This window comes from Macrobrachium rosenbergii, chromosome 2, assembly GCF_040412425.1.
Source record: "Macrobrachium rosenbergii isolate ZJJX-2024 chromosome 2, ASM4041242v1, whole genome shotgun sequence".
Classification (NCBI taxonomy): domain Eukaryota; kingdom Metazoa; phylum Arthropoda; class Malacostraca; order Decapoda; family Palaemonidae; genus Macrobrachium; species Macrobrachium rosenbergii.
The window spans coordinates 66,549,006-66,554,005 of NC_089742.1; the positions used below are offsets into that span (position 1 = coordinate 66,549,006).

Genomic DNA, 5,000 nt, shown 5'->3' on the forward strand with positions numbered 1-5,000 from the left:
ATATCTCGTTAATAAAGATACACCCAAACCCGAATAGGAAGAGACCGATACCAGAGCGAAAAAGAATACCATTACAAGAAGAACCGGGAAATACGACACAAATTCCAATAAACATAGATTCCAATAAACTCACGTCAGATTTCGATGAATAAAATCCCGTAAACCCAAGGTAGATTTCAGTGAATACAATTCCAATAAACCCAAGGTAGATTTCAATGAATACAACTCCAGGAAACCCAAACAACTTTCAGTGAATACAATTTCAATAAGCCAAGTCAGATTTCAAAGAATACAATTCCAATAAATTGAAACCAGCTTGACAATAAACGCAATTCAGATAAACAGAAACAAATCTCAATAAACAAAACCGAGTTCAAAGGAACAAAATTTCAATTTCAACAGAAAACAAATTCCAGTAAACAGAAGAACGTAATTGAATCATCCTCCCTTCCTCCTCCCTCCGAAAAGACGACAGGAAATTCTAATCACCAGAAAACTAGAAATAAATTCTAATAAGCAACGAAGAATTCCAGTGAAGAGAAAACAAATTCCCGGGGAGAGGACGGCCTGCTCTCCGGAGCAGTCCATTGAAATTCCATCCGCTTCGGAGTGCGGGGAGGTTCCGTCAGAAGATATGAGATGGTGATTACAGTGTCGAATCAGAGGCAAGACGAAGGAGTTCCCTTTGGGTCATTTCGGGGGAATATGCTATTGATTTGGAGAGGTTTATAGAGGATGCAGCTCTTTGTTGCTTTTTTTTCGGTATACGTTATCGGAAAACCTGCATTGTCAGCATCACAGAGACATTACTGCATTGGAAATGAATATTCGATCGCAGACAGGAAATGAAGTAATGTTTGGCAATAGGGAAAGTGATCTAGATATGCCTACAAAGCTTACAGGAAAAAGTTTCTTAATTGATAAAAACAAATGACGTAACCAGTGAAATTGCGCATTGTTGAACAATAGTTAAATATCAAAGATATTATTCCTAATAATTGGTATAGGCAGCAAGCTAACTAAAGAACAAAACGCCATGTCAAATATCATTTAAATGTCAAAATTGTTTGAATTTTGATTCGTTGACTGATGTAACATTTTTTAAATCACAGCATTTTGAAAGTTACATTTTGTTACTGAATTTCTAGTAACTGATATAAGCATCATATTGTATAATCTCGATCGTGACATCATGGTGAATAAAGTTTGAATATCAGCATTTATTAAAACACCAACGATAATCTGCATAACAAAATGAAAGAGTCAAAATGAAACCCAGCCTAAGCGAAAATATATGCATGAGGCAACGACTTGAAAGAGTAATAAATTCATTAACTTGCAAAGGAGACTTCACAGTTTATAAACATCCTCTTATTCACTCTTGACAGCTTTGAGGTCGCTGAATAAATATACATAAATATGCACTTTCTCAATATATGAAGTAGAAGAGTATTTTACTCTTGCCTTTATAAAGATTCTGATGATATTAAAATGAATCTAATAATTGAATATAAATAGATGCGTAATTGGCTGGCTACACCGTAAACATAAAAACACAAATATCCTGAAAGATTTTTTAGGAAATAGGTAAATAAGCATGGAAAGAAATAAATGCAAGAATAAGAAAGAAATCCGAACAACGGATTAATAAATCAGCTTTTTGTTCGAATTCAGGATTCATAACGTTTGAAAAGACCTAGGCAGTTTTATGAAAGAATAAATATCCGGTCAGGGGTCAAAGGCTGAAGGCTTCACCGCGCGTCCTGTTGTAGAGAATTTTGTAAAGAGCAGATTCATACAAAACGGACATTTTGTCCGGTCTCGTCCTTCGTACCGGGGAAAATCTGTTGCAACAGGACGCTGGTCGTATTTTGTAACAGAGAGGCTGGTGACCTGTAGTCGGGGATTAGGGTAATGGATAACAAAAGCTGCGGAGAGGGAGAAAAAGAGGAGGAGAAACGACTCCATACCTCTTTCCCTTTGAATGCTGGGGAATGTTGTTTTGCAGAGAACGCACTTCTTTCTGATCTCTCCTTCAGCGCAGTTTTTGCCTGAACGAGGACAGTATTGTTGAAGGAGTGGAAAGGTATCATGTTTTATTAACTGAAGAATTATAGAGGCCAAGTACTGCGTTTGTTCAAGATCCGTTATGTTATGTATCGGGTGGTTTGCTTTCTTGCTGGTAGTTAGCTCTACTTGCTTTTTAAAGTTCAGTATGTGCATTTCATATCTTTTAACACACACACACACATATATATATATATATATATATATATATATATATATATATATATATAAATATGCAGTGAATTGTTTGCCTTGTTGTTAGTTAATGTGGTGGGTTGCATCCAAGGGAAAAGATCATGGGGTCATTCTGAAAACGGAAAGACTTACACTTTCTAGACCCAGCCCTTAATTGGAAAACTATATATATATTATATATATATATATATATATATATATATATATATATATATATATATATATATATATATATATATATATATATATATATATTACACTTTCTAGATCCAACCCTTGGAAAAATTGAAAAAACTATATGTATATATATATATATATATATATATATATATATATACATATTTATATATATATATATATATATATATATATATATATATATATATATATATATATATATATATATATATATATATAATGCTAAGATGAAAGCACAGTCCGTATGTACAGTACTTAAAAAGTAAAAAAAAAAAAAAAAAAGATAAGCGACCTCGTACACTTGCAAGGAGGAGGCGGCGGCAGAGCTTCTTTCACAAAGAGGATGCGCTATTAATAAGTGCTATTCTCGCAGGACACCTGATCTGGAATGTGAGTTTCTTTTACAAAACCATCCAGGACCTTATTCGGTTTCATTTTCCCTGAATGTAATTTGCATTCAAACTTTTCCTGCCACTGTGGGCTATATATACATATATACATACGTACATATATACTTACTTGGGCACTTACGCACACAGGTGTATTTATGTATATAATATATATATATATATATATATATATATATATATATATATATATATATATATATATATATTTTATGTATATATACTACAAAATCTTTCTCCCTTCCTGACAGGTTTTCTCTTGAATAGTGTACTGTGTATATTTGTATGTGAATATGAACTAGGAAAAGTTATAATCCAGCTTGGTTTCACGGAAAAAATATGATTTCAATGGGCTTTTCTCGTCAGGTTCTAGCACAGAGAGAGAGAGAGAGAGAGAGAGAGAGAGAGAGAGAGAGAGAGAGAGAGAGAGAGAGAGAGAGAGAGAGAGAGAGAAGTAAGGATTTGAAGCTCTACTGTGCACATCCCTCTCCCTTCTGTGGTTCTCTGTAACTTTTGACCCTTGTTTCTGTAGAGTGTTTGGTTAAAATTTATTTATGCTTTTATTTTAAATCATTGAGTTTATCTACTTCCGGACAGCTTGGGCACAAAGAAATAAGGACTTATGTCCATCCATTAATTTGGAGTTTTGATTAGTAAAGGTGCCTGTGAATTGCCAGATCGTGAATAATCCATTTTGTGTATCTAGCTGAATTGAGGCCAAGGGATAATAAACGTAATATGCTTACTGTGGAAGCAAAATGGTTTCTCATTCAAAAGGACGTCAAGCTTGGCCGTTACACATAAGAATTTACCAAGAAATCTCTGAAAGCTTTTCGCTCACTCTTATCTAAATCTGAGATATTTCTTTTAATGTGCTGCCCTTTAGAAATAACTGCAATGTATTTAAGGTAATTGCAAGTAGTCAACATCCATTTCATGTTTGTATGTTCTGCTTAATTGACTGATGTATCTGTAGTGATATCTGTAGGCACTGGGTAATCTTAGTTGTCTCACGCCTGTGATGAACATCCAACCAATGTTCTACAGTCGTAGTGTAGTAAAGCCTCTGTACCCTGGCATATTACTATGTTGGGTTTTTGTTCTCTTGCTCAAGAGCGCATTCAAGCACACCTTATTCATTCATGACAGTTATTGAATATCTAATTGCAGATTCACTTGCTGTTGCGTTGTTGAAAATATATAATCAGGTTTGTTTTTATGTTATAATGATGTATATTAGTAATTGATTAATGTTATTTAATTTGTCTATATACCAATTTCTACTCATTTCCCCTTCCTTTTTTTCATATTTTCACTCGTGAGCCTTCTGTTATGTGCAAGATTGCGGTGGAAATTTATTGCCATTTGGTGCATTCCATAAGAGCAATAATAGTGACATCGAAGACTATTCTTGCAGTTTCAGAGGATTTTTCCATTTTTTTATACTTTGGGTTGTTAATTTTTCTTATGTCATAAAACAATTGTGGCTAACAGGTGTCAAGTATAATTTTTCCTTTTAGTAAATTTTGTAAAATATATGAAGATTTTCATCAAACTTCCACAATTTTGATAAATGATTCTTTCCATTTTGGGAGATTTTGAAATAATATCTGTTAAAATTTCAACAAAATTCATATATAGCGATTTTACCAAATAAAATCTTGCTTAGATTTTGTAAATTTAACTATATTTCAATTTTTACATTTTTTTCCGCCAGTTTTTCACTTCGTTTAATGATTTTAATAAACACGTTTATCCACTTTATTCTTGACGTAACTTTTGATTACTTTTTTTTTTCAAATAATTTCTGTCATTGTATAATAATATTCATCTGTTTTAAAGCACTGAAAAGGAGGCTTTTTACAATGTCGGAAAATATATACTTCAGAATGAAAAACGGTTGTTCTCTAGGGAAATAAATGCAGAGAATTAATGACCTAATTGGCCCATTTGTTTTGCTTTTCACAAGAAGTAAAAAGTTTTCACTTATCCGTAGATTTTGGTTTTATTTGCATAGTGACATTAGTGCAAAATTAGGCTCGGGAGCGAAGCAGCAGCAAATATGGGAACGTTAAAGCTGTCCAACCATCACAAATCAAAACCATCGTCGGATTTTCTCGCTCTTATGAAAAA

The 5,000-nt window shown here is 33.2% G+C and overlaps 1 protein-coding gene across 1 annotated transcript in view; it reads right to left on the bottom strand.

The window, feature by feature from the left end:
* Positions 1-5,000, bottom strand: part of LOC136848054 (QRFP-like peptide receptor) — a 238,796-nt gene that overhangs the window by 196,504 nt on the left and 37,292 nt on the right.